The sequence below is a fragment of the Macaca mulatta genome, chromosome 10 (genome assembly GCF_049350105.2).
Source record: "Macaca mulatta isolate MMU2019108-1 chromosome 10, T2T-MMU8v2.0, whole genome shotgun sequence".
NCBI lineage: Eukaryota > Metazoa > Chordata > Mammalia > Primates > Cercopithecidae > Macaca > Macaca mulatta.
In genome coordinates this window covers 15,282,368-15,297,738 of record NC_133415.1, presented here as the reverse complement: position 1 = coordinate 15,297,738, position 15,371 = coordinate 15,282,368, and positions in this window count along the sequence as shown.

Below are 15,371 nucleotides of genomic sequence, written 5' to 3'. Positions count from 1 at the left end.
AGAGCGAGACTCCGTCTCAAGAAAAAAAAAATAAAAAATAAAAAAAAAGAATATATTGAGGGAAGAATAGAGGGGAGGTGTGCAGGAACCAGCAATGAGAAGGCCAGGAAAAGAAAGAGCTGAAAATAGAGAAAGCCAAAGAGTTAGAACTGTTGGATACAGGAGAAGAAACAGCGGCCCCGCTACAGACCCACCCCCAGGTTTGATGTCCTTCCAAGAATGAAGTCTTTCCCTGGTGATGGTCGCTCACTCTGACTTTCCAGCATCCTCTCTCCCTTGTCCTTCCAGGCGTGTATCTCAGTCAGCCAGTGGCTTCTTGATGATGGTTGTTGGGGTGGTTGTTGTGTGACGGTCCTATCTAGGTTACTAAAGGGTGTATGTCCCCTGCTTGAACCCTGAAGGGCAGGTGGTGGGCCATGGCCATGGTCCCCAGCTGAGGAGCAGGTGTCCCTGAGAACTCAAACTTCCCAGAGAGTATCTGAGAACCAATCAATGAAAACAGTCCCATCTCTCTTACCCGGTAAGTAAACAGTCAGAAAATTAGCGTGAAAGCAGCTTAGCACTGGGAGGAAGCGCAGATCTCTAGAGCTGTCCTGCCGCCGCCCAGGAGTGCCCTGTGTGTGAGTCCTAATAAACTCACCTACTCACCAAGCTGGACTTGTTCGAGTCAATTCTTTGGTCTCGCAGCTCCTTCCAAGCTTTGGGGGCCATCAGTCTCAAGTTTTTCTCGTAATGGTGGTGATGGTGGTTGTGACGGCAGCAGAGTCGTGGGGGCCTTGGCAAGTAGCCAGTGATCTTCCAGACCAGGGGACACTGATGGACCAATGAAGTTCCAGGGGAACTCGAAATGCTGTGTTGGAAAGAGGTTAGTTTGGGAAGAAATAAAAAAATGAAAGGAGATGCCAGGAACAGGTCAAGGAACCTTGAGGTGTGTCCAGGAGTTGAATCCCACGTGTGGTCACCAGACCTCGCTTCTCTGAGCCTCAGTTTCCTCATCAGCTATAGAAGGGGGCTGGACAAGGTGATATCTCAGGTCCACCTGGCTCTCTCCATCTTGTATTCTGGAGACTTGGGTCCAATCAACATGAATGGCTGTGCCTTTGTGGTTCTGATGGAGGCTACCCTGGGCTCTGACCCCCTCAGTAACTGGGACCATCCTTGTGTGTCGCATTGTCCAGGCTGGTATCAAACTCCTCAGTTCGAGTGATCTGTTCACCTTGGCCTTCCAATGGGCTGCAATTACAGGCATGAGCCACCATGCCCACCTAAGAACATAGATTTGATCGAGCACCTGCTTCCAACCCTCCAATGGCTTCCCATTACTCTTAACACAAAGATGTAGGTCATCATGCTGCCTAAAGTAGCCTGTTGTGGCCTGGGGTCCTGTGAAGGAAGAGCCAGAGGCAACGTTCTGGTGCAGAGGGTTTGTGTGGGAATTGATTCTAGGAGCAGAACTGAGGATCCATGAGGGAAGGAGGAAAAGTTGATACAAGGAGAGGTTTTTGAATGGGCCATGCATGTGGGCAATGAGACCTTCTGAGGTGCCTTCAAGAAGCGTCCTCAGAATCTTTGTCTCCAGGGAGGAGACATGGAGGCCTTTACATGTCCCAGAGGTTCTGGCACATTGTCTCTTTGTTCTCATTGGTTTCAAAGAACCTCTTGATTTCTGCCTTAATTTCGTTATTTACCCAGTAATCATTCAGGAGCAGGTTGTTCAGTTTCCACGAGTTGTGCGGTTTTAGTGAGTTTCTTAATCCTGAGTTCTAATTTGATTGCACTGTGGTCTGAGAGACTCTTTGTTATGATTTCCATTCTTCTGCATTTGCTGAGGAATATTTTACTTCCAATTATGTGGTCGACCTTAGAATAAGTGTTATATAGCGCTGAGAAGAACGTATATTCTGTTGATTTGGGGTGGAGAGTTCTATAGATGTCTATTAGGTCCACTTGGTCCAGAGCTGAGTTCAAGTCCTGAATATCCTTGTTAATTTTCTGTCTCCTTGATCTGTCTAATATTGGCAGTGGGGTGTTAAAGTCTCCCACTGTTACTGTGTGGGAGTCTAAGTCTCTTTGTAGGTCTCTAAGAACTTGTTTTATGAATCTGGGTGCTCCCGTATTGGGCACATAAATATTTAGGATAGTTAGCTCTTCTTGTTGCATTGATCTTTGTTGGTTTAAAAGATCTTTTTTGATCTTTGCTGGTTTAAAGTCTGTTTTATCAGAGACTAGGATTGCAACCCCTGCTTTTTTTTTTCTTTTTTTTCTTTCCATTTGCTTGGTCAATATTCCTACATCCTTTTATTTTCAGCCTATGAGTGTCTTTGCACGTGAGATGGGTCTCCTGAATACAGTACATCAACGGGTCTTGACTCTTTATCCAATTTGCCAGTCTGTGTCTTTTAATTGGGGCATTTAGCCCATTTACATTTAAGGTTCATATTGTTATGTGTGAATTTGATCCTGTCATCATGATGCTAGCTGGTTATTTTGCGCATTAGTTGATGCAGTTTCTTCATGGTATCATTGGTCTTTACATTTTGGTGTATTTTTGCGGTGGCTGGTACTGGTTTTCCCTTTCCATATTTAGTGCTTCCTTCAGGAGCTCATGTAAGGCAGGCCTGGTGGTGACAAAATCCCTCAGCATTTGCTTGTCTGGAAAGGATTTTATTTATCCTTTGCTTATGAAACTTAGTTTGGCTGGATATGAAATTCTGGGTTGAAAATTCTTTAAGAATGTTGAGTATCGGCCCCCACTCTCTTCCAGCTTGTAGAGTTTCTGCAGAGAGATCTGCTGTTAGTCCCTTTGTAGGTAACGTGACCTTTCTCTCTGGCTACCCTTAACATTTTTTCCTTCGTTTCAACCTTGGAGAATCTGACAATTATGTGCCTTGGGGTTACTCTTCTCGAAGAGTATCTTAGTGGTGTTCTCTGTATTTCCTGAATGTGAATGTTGGCCTGGCTTGCTCGTTGGGGAAGTTCTCCTGGATAATATGCTAAAGTGTGTTTTCCAGCTTGGCTCCATTCTCCCTGTCACTTTCAGGTACACCAATCAATTGTAGGTTTAATCTTTTCACACAGTCCCATATTTCTTGGAGGCTTTGTTTGTTCCACTGTCATTCTTTTTTCTGTAATCTTGTCTTCATGTATTCTTTCAATAAGTTGATCTTCAATCTCTGATCATCTTTCTTCTGCTTGATCAATTTGGCTATTGATACTTGTGTATGCTTCACGAAGTTCTCATGCTGTGTTTTTCAACTCCATCAGATCATTTATTTTCTTCTCTAAACTGGTTATTCCAGTTAGCAGCTCCTGTAACATTTCATTAAGGTTCTTAGCTTCCTTGCATTGGGTTAGAACATGCTCCTTTAGCTCAGAGGAGTTTCTCATTACCCACCTTCTGAAGCCTACTTCTGTCAGTTCGTCAAACTCATTCTCCATCCAGTTTTGTGCCCTTGCTGGGAGACGAGTTGCAATCATTTGGAGGAGACGAGGCATTCTGGTCTTTGGAATTTTCAGCATTTTTGTGCTGGTTTTTCCTTGTTTTCTTGAATTTATCTGTCTTTGATCTTTGAGGCTGATGACCTTCAGATGGGCTTTTGGGGAGGGGAGGTCCTTTTAGTTGATCTTGATGTTATTGCTTTCTGTTTGTTAGTTTTTCTTCTAACAGTCAGGCCCCTCTGCTGCAGGTCTGCTGCAGTTTGTTGGAGATCCACTCCAGACCTTTTTTGCCTGGGTATCACCAGCAGAGGTTACAGAACAGCAAAGATAGCTGCCTGTTCCTTCCTCTGGAGGCTTTGTTCCAGAGGGGCACTGACCTGATATCAGCCAGAGCTCTCCTGTATGAGGTGTCTCCCAGTCAGGAGGCATGAGGGTCAGGGATCGACTTGAGGAGGCAGTCTGTCCCTTAGCAGTGCTCGAGCACTGTGCTGGGAGATCTGCTGCTCTCTTCAGAGCCAGCAGGCAGGAACCTTTAAGTCCACTGAAGTTGCACCCACAGCTGCCCCTTCCCCCGGGTGCTCTCTCTGTCCCGGGGAGATGGGAGTTTTATCTATAAGCCCCTGACTGGGGCTGCTGCCTTTCTTTCGGAGATGCCCCCACAGTGAGGAGGAATCTAGAGAGGCAGTCTGGCCACAGCCGCTTTGCCGTGCTGTGGTGAGTTCTGCCCAGTCCGAACTCCCTAGCCTCCTTAGCACTGTCAGGGAAAAACTGCCTACTCAAGCCTCAGTAATGGCGGATGCTCCTCCCCCTACCAAGCTCTAGTGGCCCAGGTCAACTTCAGACTGCTGTGCTGGTGTTGAGACTTTCAAGTCAGTGGTTCTGAGCTTGCTGGGGTCCATGGGAGTGGGACCTGCTAAGCAAGACCACTTGGCTCCCTGGCTTCAGCCCTGTTTCCAGGAGATTGAACAGTTCTGTCTTGCTGGGGCTCCAGGCACCACTGGGGTACCAAAAAAAAAAAACTCCTGCAGCTAGCTCAGTGTCTTTCCTAAACAGCCACCCAGTTTTGTGCTTGACACCCAGGGCCTTGGTGGTGTAGGCACATGAGGGAATCTCCTGGTCTGTGGATTGCAAAAACTGGAAAATGCATAGTGTCTGGGCTGGATAGCACAGTCCCTCATGGCTTCCCTTGGCTGGTGGAGGGAGGCCCCCGGCTCCTTGCACTTCCTGGATGAGGCAATGCCCCACCCTGATTCTGCTTGCCCTCCGTGGTCTGTACCCACTGCCTAACCAGTCCTAGTGAGATGAACTGGGTACCTCCATTGGAAATGCAGAAATCACCTGCCTTCTGCATTGGTCTTGCTGGGAGCTGCAGACTGGAACTGTTCCTATTCAGCCATCTTGCCAGATCTTCCCCTATCTTCTTTTTTTGTTTGTTTGTTTTTGTTTTTTGAGACGGAATCTCACTCTGTCTCCCAGGCTGGAGTGCAGTATCACAATCTTGGCTCACTGCAAGCTCCGCCTCCCAGGTTCATGCCATTTTCCTACCTCAGCCTCCTGAGTAGCTGGGACTACAGGCGCCTGGCTATTTTTTTTTTTTTTTGTATTTTTAGTAGAGATGGGGTTTCACCATGTTAGACAGGATGATCTCGATCTCCTGACCTCATGATCCACCTGCCTCAGCCTTCCAAAGTCCTGGAATTACAGGCGTGAGCCACCATGTCCTACCGATCTCCCCCTATCTTAAGCTTTTCTAGAAATAGAATGACTAGGTCAGAGGGTATTAATATCTAAAAACGTTTTCATACCTAGAACCACACTGTTATGCAAATAAATTGTATCAATTTACACTCACACCCACTTTACAGGAGGGTGCTCTTTCTTTCAGTCTTAAGAGTTCTCAGTAGTCTTTCTCTTTAAAAAGAAAAACAGATCTTTACATAGAGAAAAGTTTTTCAAGTTCAGCTTGTGATTATCCTGCCTTCAGAGATGAGGGAAAAGAGCGAAAGTGGATCCTGTTTAGGCATTACTTTAAGAAGACAAAAGAGCATTTTTCAACCACCCCTTCTGAGACCAGACTAAAGTGACAGTCAAGGCACTTATAGCTATAATAGCAGCGGATATGGTTTTGGGCTGGGTCCCTGCCCAAGTCTCACATCAAATTGTAATCCCCAGCATTGACTGTGATGCCTGGTGGAAGGCGACTGGGTCATGGGAGTGGATTTCCCCTTTGATGCTGTTCTCTTGATAGTGAGTTTCCTTCGTCTTCTGCCGTGACTGGAAGTTCTCTGAGGCCTCCCTGGAAGCCAATACCACCATGCTTGCTGTGGAGCCTGCAGAACTGTGAGCCAATTAAGCCTCCTTTCTTTATAAATTACCCAGTCTGAGGTATTTCTTTTCAGTAGTGTGAGAATGGACTAATACAGCAACTAATGCTAAGAGTGGCAAACGTGTGGACTTTACTATGCACCACTAACTGCTCTAAGATGTTAGAAAAAAAAAACTCACTGTACTCTTTCAAGAACCTTTGAAGCGTGTATCATTTGTATCACCGTTAACAGATAAGGAAACTGAAACAGATGTTCAGTGACTCGGCCAAGGTCAGAAATCTATTGATGGCTAAAGACTGTGTTCCAACCCAGTCATATGGATTCCAGAGCCCACACACTGCCTCTGCACCCTCTCTGCTGACAATAGAAAACTTGAATGAGACCAACAGGAGATCAGAGATTTCAACAGATATTTGGAAGACAGAACTGGCTGAAGAAGTGACAACCGAATAGAGATGGGTGAAGGGAGCTGCGATCCACAGCACCACCGAGAGGACATCCAGCCAAGAAGAATCGCCTACTAGGCAGAGCCTCAGAGAGAGAGAGAAGTTCAACAGCCCCACGACCCATACAGGATTCAAGGCAGCCTCGAGTCTACACCGGTGAAAAAAATCAGAGAGTTCATGACTCAATCAAAAAACCCCAGAAATAATATCTTTGTATTCTGACACTTTAGGGGGTTCCCATCCAATCACCTGACAGGTAAGCCTACTAGTGGACTTATCTTCCTCCTACATAAGAATGGACTTAGGATCAGACACATGAGAAAGACAAAATGAGGAAAAGAGACCAAGACTAACAAATGTGAAATGAGCCCAGAAGAAACGAATAATTTTGAAAACGGGCAATAATTTTGAAAAACTCAAACTCATGTCCTTGCAGAGTTTTAAACTCATGCTGGCCGGGCGCAGTGACTCACACCTGTAATCCCAGCACTTTGGGAGGCCAACGCAGGCAGATCACCTGAGGTCGGGAGTTTGAGACCAGCCTGACCAACATGGGGAAACCCCTGTCTCTACTAAAAATACAAAATTAGCCGGGCATGGCGGCACGTGCCTGTAATCCTAGCAACTGGGGAGGCTGAGGCAGAAGAATCACTTGAACCCGGGAGGCAGAGATTGCAGTGAGCTGAGATCGTGCCATTGCACTCCAGCCTGGGCAACAAGAGTGAAACTCTGTTTCAAAATAAAATAAAGTAAAATGTTATGCCTAACATGAGAACTAGATGTACTGAAAAGGTGGGGAAAACAATAGAACAAAAAAAAATTCTTGGGAATTAAATGATTGACAAAATAAACAACTCAAGAGAGGGTTGAAAAAGTCTAGAAGGCCGGGCGCGGTGGCTCAAGCCTGTAATCCCAGCACTTTGGGAGGCCGAGACGGGCGGATCACGAGGTCAGGAGATCGAGACCATCCTGGCTAACATGGTGAAACCCCGTCTCTACTAAAAAATACAAAAAAAAACTAGCCGGGCGAGGTGGCAGGCGCCTGTAGTCCCAGCTACTCGGGAGGCTGAGGCAGGAGAATGGCGTGAACCCGGGAGGGCGGAGCTTGCAGTGAGCTGAGATCCGGCCACTGCACTCCAGCCTGGGCGACAGAGCGAGACTTCGTCTCAAAAAAAAAAAAAAAAAAAAAAAAAAAAAGAAAAAGTCTAGAAAAGCTTCCAGAAAATAAATCAGAAAGATGACAGGAGAAATGAAGCTAAAGTGGAACTGAAATGTTACCATACATCATGATTTCCTGGAAAGCTACTTGAAAAAGAGCTGTAGGGGGAGTGGGAAGGACGTGCGTGTGTGCACGTGTGTGCACCCGTGGTGAGGCAGTAGAGATAACCAAGAGAGAAAAAGACATGGGATCCAGGAAACAGGAAAATCAGCCCAGTGAGAAGGGAATCTAAGGATCGCGGCTGAGCATGCAGCAGGCCTACAGAACAACCAGTCCAGGACGGAATAAGAAGGGAAGGGTTCTGTAGGGACTTCACAGAATACCTCATAGGATTCACAATTTGAGGGAAACTGAGGAAATCATGAAGGCAAACAGTGCAAGGGGCGGGGGGAAACAAAGGCAATTAGAAACATCAGGAAAAACTAAGGCTGTGCCACAAAGCATGTGCAGCCATATTGTACAACTCAGCTCTATAGTAACAGTATTTAAAACGTCACAAAAATGTAAACAAACACGCTTGTTTGATTTTTAACTTTGAGCACAAAACAACATTTAAACATGAGAACCAAATAAACTTGTTGCCAATCAGTACCAAAATTAAAGTACAATGGTAGTGGTTGGGAAGTGAGGCACTGAAAAAGAAGGAAGATTAATATCCTCATTTTATAAAATGGAGAGTGAAAAAACACTGGCCATAGTGAGGGCATAAGAAAAACATTGTAAGTAAACTGTTTACAGCGACAAAGTTTCTAACGGAGATTATAAAATTAGGGATGTAATATTAGAAGGTGGGGAGGGGAGTTAGAAGTGTAAAGATAACTTAATAATAATAAATAACAATAAGTAATGAATAAAAATATTAATAAACTATCCTAATAGGAAGCAAATAAATAGTGAAGTCTAAATTTCAAAATGGAGAAAAATAAAAATGCAGTAGCTTATATTTATTGACCATCTGCTTTGCACCAGGAACCTTCTAAGTGCTTTGCAAGCATTAACTTGTTTTTGGTTATCACAACAACCTTGTTAGAAAGATACTATTATCACCTGCACATTTCAGATGAGTAAATTGAAACTCAGAGCAGTTAAGCTAGTGACAGCACCTGGTTAGTGACACCCAGAATGCAAACTCAGGCTTCCTATCTCCAGGGCACCCACTCTCACTATTTCATGTCCCAGCATCAGGACATTATTTAAATCTATTTATTTACTCCCTAAAGAAAAAGCTAGGGTTGGACATGGTGGCTCACGCCTATAATCCTAGCACTTTGGGAGGCTGAGGTGGGTGGATCACCTGAGGTCAGGAGTTCAAGACCAGCCTGGGCAATATGGTGAAACCCGTCTCTCCTAAAAATACAAAAATTAGCTGGGCGCAGTGGCGGGTGCCCGTAATCCCAGCTACTCGGGAGGCTGAGGCAGGAGAATCATTTGAGCCTGGGAGGCGGAGGTTGCAGTGAGCTGGGATTGTGCCACTGCACTGCAGCCTGGGTGACAGAGCAAGACTCCATCTCAAAAAAAAAAGAAAAGAAAAGAAAGAAAAGAAAAAAAAGAAAAAGCTAAAATTGGGACTAATTGCTCTTAATTAGGGTAAGTAGAGCCCTCTGTACTAATTGACTGATCGATTGGGAAGGGGTGGGTAGAGCCCTCTGTACTAATGATTGATTGGGAAGGGGTGAGTAGAGCCCTCTGTACTAATTGATTGATTGATTGGGAAGGGGTGGGTAGAGCCCTCTGTACTAATGATTGATTGGGAAGGGGTGAGTAGAGCCCTCTGTGCTAATTGATTGATCGATTGGGAAGGGGTGGGTAAAGCCCTCTGTACTAATTGATTGATCGATTGGGAAGGGGTGAGTAGAGCCCTCTGTACTAATTGATTGATCGATTGGGAAGGGGTGAGTAGAGCCCTCTGTGCTAATTGATTGATCGATTGGGAAGGGGTGGGTAGAGCCCTCTGTACTAATTGATTGATTGATTGGGAAGGGGTGAGTAGAGCCCTCTGTACTAATTGATTGATTGATTGGGAAGGGGTGGGTAGAGCCCTCTGTACTAATTGATCGATTGGGAAGGGGTGGGTAGAGCCCTCTGTACTAATTGATTGATCGATTGGGAAGGGGTGGGTAGAGCCCTCTGTACTAATTGATTGATTGGGAAGGGGTGGGTAGAGTCCTCTGTACTAATTGATTGATCGATTGGGAAGGGGTGAGTAGAGTCCTCTGTACTAATTGATCGATTGGGAAGGGGTGAGTAGAGCCCTCTGTACTAATTGATCGATTGGGAAGGGGTGAGTAGAGCCCTCTGTACTAATTGATCGATTGGGAAGGGGTGAGTAGAGCCCTCTGTACTAATTGATCTATTGGGAAGGGGTGAGTAGAGTCCTCTGTACTAATTGATTGATCGATTGGGAAGGGGTGAGTAGAGCCCTCTGTACTAATTGATCGATTGGGAAGGGGTGAGTAGAGCCCTCTGTACTAATTGATCGATTGGGAAGGGGTGAGTAGAGCCCTCTGTACTAATTGATCGATTGTGAAGGGGTGAGTAGAGTCCTCTGTACTAATTGATTGATCGATTGGGAAGGGGTGAGTAGAGCCCTCTGTACTAATTGATCGATTGGGAAGGGGTGAGTAGAGCCCTCTGTACTAATTGATCGATTGGGAAGGGGTGAGTAGAGCCCTCTGTACTAATTGATCGATTGGGAAGGGGTGAGTAGAGCCCTCTGTACTAATTGATTGATTGATTGGGAAGGGGTGGGTAGAGCCCTCTGTACTAATTGATTGATTGATTGATTGGGAAGGGGTGGGTAGAGCCCTCTGTACTAATTGATCGATTGGGAAGGGGTGGGTAGAGCCCTCTGTACTAATTGATTGATTGATTGGGAAGGGGTGGGTAGAGTCCTCTGTACTAATTGCTTGGTCTTATCCATCTGCTGCACTCACTTATTACTTTATTTTTTTAATTTAGGAGGACAGAAGTCACTTTATAGTAGTTAGTAACTGCTAACCTCAATAGCGAGTTGGGTTCTGGTGTCACTTTCCTTAAATGTGATGGAGCAATGTGAGAGCATGTGCCAATGAGAAATAAGCCTGCCTCTGATACAGAAGTGCTGGGAAGGGAAGAGTATAGTCCCTTTAAATGATATGGAAGAGGGAAGCTGAGCGCAGTGGCTCACGCCTGTAATCCCAGCACTTTGGGAGGCCAAGGCGGGCAGAGCACAAGGTCAGGAGTTTGAGACCAGCCTGGCCAATATGGTGAAACCCCATCTCTACTAAAAATACAAAAATTAGCTGGGTGTGGTGGCAGGTGCCTGTCGTCCCAGCTACTCGGGAGGCTGAGGCAGGAGAATCGCTTGAGCCTGGGAGGCAGAGGTTGCAGTGAGCCATGATTATACCACTGCACTCCAGCCTGGTGACAGAGCCAGACTTCGTCTCAAAGGAAAAAAAAAAAGAAGTGGGGGGCCTCACACACAGTTTCCGGGATAACAGGAACTATTGTAAGAGATCTCAGCAAACCACGACCATGCACAAAGAATCACAGCCCTGCACAAAGGCCACCTCTATGAGGACATCTGCGCAACAAGTGTCTGTTCAACCTTGAGCTAAGGTGACCCTTGTTATTAATTATTGTACCTAGGGATCATTATTTAAAATAACTTACATAAGTCTCCTCATTTTTCCTTTAAAAACCTCTGCTTTCAGCAGGGCGCGGTGGCTCACACCTGTAATCCCAGCATTTTGGGAGGCTGAGGCGGGTGGATCCCCTGAGGTCAGGAGTTCGAAACCAACCTGCCCAACATGGAGAAACCCCATCTCTACTAAAAGTACAAAATTAGCCAGGTGTGGTGGCACATTCCTGTATTTCCAGCTACTTGGGAGGCTGAGGCAGGAGAACTGCTGGAACCTGGGAGGCAGAAGTTGCAGTGAGCCAACATTGCGCCATTGCACTCCAGCCTGGCGACAGAGTGAGACTCGGGGGGCGGGGGAGGAGGAAATAAAAACCCTCTGTTTTCCTTTGTCTCCCCGAGTCTGCCTGTGGTCCCACCATGGGGTGTCTTCACACATCATGTATTCCTGGATTTACAAATCCTTCTGCTCATTCTAGAATAAACTCGTTATCTTCGGAGACTCCCTCTCTGCTGTTATTTTAGGTTGACAATAGACTCCCTGAACGTAATCTCAGAGTGGAGCAACCAGAATGGGGACTGCAGACTCAAATCCAGGTGAGAAACAGGTGTCTCTTAACTCCAGGGACGTGGGACGTGAGCAGAGACCATCCATCTGGAGATTCCAAGGATCTAGTGACTACAAATAGGGCTCAGCTTCACCATCGACACTACAGGAAAAGTCACCCTGGATGTCTGCAGCTCCAGAGGAGGGGGCTTGGGCCAAAATCTTGGGTCCAGACAAAATTTCAGCCACTGAGAAAGCAAACCCAACTTCAGCCACTGAGAAGAAGGCAAACCCTGAAATTGCTTTGGAAGAGGTATGGTGATATCACTACCACCATCTAGTGGAAGCTGGAAGTGTCGACAGCCAAAGGCTCCCAGCCACCACCCCCACCCTGCCCTGCCCAGCCAATGGAGAGGTGTGCTTGGCCAGGTCATGCCAGATGTCATTGTCTGTGTGCACCATGACAGGGACCCCAGCGCCCTGTTCTGCTCTCTTTTTCCAGGGACCCTGGAAGCAGGTGGCGAGCTTCAAGCTGGGCATTTGACAATGGGGGCTTCTGAAGGCATCAGTGGCTAGCGGAGACAAACAGCCTAGGACTGCAAAGTGCAGGGGAAGGGAATTGTGTTTCATGCCCACAGCCCCTGGGGACCCCATAGGAGGCTGAGGGAGCAGCCACTGGTCCTGGCCACTCACAGCCCGGCCACTAGCAGCATCTCATGGACAATCCTTTTTGTCTTTCCTCAGATGGAAAAATTGGGCTCTGAGTAACAGGTGTCAGCTTCAGGGAGGTTTAGAAGTAGGTATCAAAATGACAGACACAGTCAAGCTCATAATATTTTCCCGCTGAAGTCAAGACAAATGTGTGTTTCCTTGTGATGCACATATAACATTTAAGAGAACTGGATTCATTCACAGAGTTAACAGAGTTTTTGGATTCAAATTTGAAATAGGTCACTGAGTAATTGATTTAAATGCAGGATTTCAGGCTGAACTCCTCTCTGAGGGTGCTGCAAATAAGCGTTAGCCCAGGGAGAGGGAGAAGCCTCTAGCTCGGTGGATGTCAAACAGGAGAAGTGAGGAGTGGAAGGTGGGGAGGGTGCTGTGAGCACCCACAGCACCAGGATCTCTGGAACATGCACCAAGGAGCACCACCAACCTCTATCCCCTTCCCTCCAGCAGCCAGGAGACAAAGGAGACTCTTGTCTGGAGTCATTGCTGTGCCAAAACATGACCTTAAACATAATAGCATCTTGGCTGAGCGCGGTGGCTCACACCAGTAATCCCAGCACTTTGGGAGGCCAAGGCGGGAGGATCACCTGAGGCCAGGAGTTTGAGACCAGCCTGGCCAACATGGTGAAACCCTGTCTCTACTAAAAACACAAAAATTAGCCGGGCATGGTGGTGCGCACCTGTAGTCCCAGCTACTTGGGAGTCTGAGGCAGGAGAATCATTTGAACCTGGATGGCAGAGGTTGCAGTGAGCTGAAATCACGCCACTGCACTCCAGCCTGGGCGACAGAGCGAGACTCCATCTCAAATTAATTAATTAATTAATAGCACTTAGCTGCTGTGGAAAACCATATGGCAGTTCTTTGAAAACTTAAACATGGAATTACCATAGGATCCCTCAATTCCACTTCTGGGGATACACCCGACAGCATGAAAACAGGGACCTGACCAGATGTTTGTACAGCCACGCTCATAGCAACATCGTTCACCATAGCCAAAAGGGGGAGGCAACCCAGGTGTCCATTGACAGATGAATGGATAAGCAAAATGCGACGTGTACACACAGGGAATATTATTCAGCCTTAAAGAGGAAGGAAACTCTGACCCATGCTACAACAGGGCTGAACCTTAAGGACATTCTGCTAAGTGAAATAAGCCCGTCACAAAAGGACACATGCTGTAGGATTCCATTCATGTGAGGTTCTTACGGTGGTCAAATGTATAAAGATAGGGAACAGAGTGGTGGTTGTCAGGGGCTGGGGGAGGGAGAATGAGGAGTTAATGTTTACTGGGTACAAAGTGTCAGTTTCGCAAGAGAAGAGTTCTGTCGGTGATGGTAGTTGCGCAACAATGTGAATGTAATTCCACTGTATACTTAAAACTGTATACTTAAAAATGGTTAAAAAGGCAAATTTTAGGTTATAAATATTTTACCACAATTAAAATATTTTAAAATCCTTTCAAAGCCCAACCTTTGCAGAATAATAATAATAATAATAATAATAGCACCTGAGTCCTTTTTGGTTTGCAAAACATTTTCACACACATAGTCATACATGCTTCAACAACGGCCCTGTGATAAAAACATTTATTAATTTGGCTTCCCAGAGGAGAAAACTAAGGTTCAAATGGGGTGAAATGGCCAGGTGCGGTGGCTCATGCCTGTAATCCCAGCATTTTGGGAAGCCCAGGCAGGTGGATCTCCTGAGGTCAGGAGTTCAAGACCAGCCTGGCCAACATGGCAAAACCCCGTCTCAACTAAAAATACGAAAATTAGCCAGGTGTGGTAGAGTGCACCTGTAGCCGCAGCTACTCAGGAGGCTGAGGCACGAGAATCACTTGAACCTGGGTGGCACAGGTCGCAGTGAGTCAAGATCGCACCACTGCTCTCCAGCCTGGGTGACAGGGACTCTGTCTCAAAAAAAAAAAAAAAAAAAAAAGGCCAGGTGCAGTGGCTCACGCCTGTAATCCCAACTTTGGAGGTCAGGAGTTTGAGATCAGCCCGACCAACATGGTGAAACCCATCTCTACTAAAAATACAAAAATATTAGTCGGGCGTGGTGGTGTGCACCTGTAGTCCCAGCTACTCAGGAGGCTGAAGCAGAAGAATCACTTGAACCTGGGAGGCGGAGGTTGCAGTGAACTGAGATTGCGCCACTGCATTCCAGCCTGGGTGACAGAGTGAGATTCCATCTCGGGGGAGGGAGAGAAAAAAAAAAAGATTCTGACAAAATGCCGTGAAGATCATCTGTAGATCTTGTTAAAGTGGAGTCACATTCAGAGGGTTGGGGGCGGGGTCTGAAATAGTCTCTAAGCAGGTTCCACATGGAGCCAATGCTGTCGGTGCAAGGACCGCCATCCAGCAGCAAAGATCCAGTGTACTTTACTTAATAGACAAGGAAGCTAACCGGGAAGGGAGTGACTTGTCCAGGGTGACAGGCCAGGGTGGCACATAGGAAGCTAATGGCCAGGGAATGTGCATGCAGCTGTTTTGCCAAAAATTAGCCACCTCCTTAAGCTGACCCAGATAGTGTCCACCTTTTTAAAATTATTATTTATTTTTTTGAGACAGAGTCTCACTCTGTCACCCAGGCTGCAGTGCAGTGGCGCAGATCTCCGCTCACTGCAACCTCTGCCTCCCGGGTTCAAGCGATTCTCCTGCCTCGGCCTCCAGAGTAGTTGGGATTACAGGCACACACCACCCCGCCCGGCTAATTTTTTTGTATTTTTAGTAGAGATGGGATTTCGCCATGGTCTTGAACTCCTGATCTCAGGTGATCCCTCTGCCTCGGCCTCCCAAGTGCTGGGATTACAGGCGTGAGCCACCGTACCCAGCCTTGAACCAAGGTTTCTAAGATGCTCTCAGCCTCCTTGGATCTGGCCTAGCACACCTTTCCATCTTATCTTTTCTGCACAACCGCCCACAGCTAGCCCAGCCTACGCCTCAGCCAGTCTGGCTCCCTGACGATGCAGAGCCGGCACCGGCTGCAGGAGCCAGGCCCAGTCCTGTCCAGGGCCCCCTGGCCGCAGACAAACGCTACAGACACGGC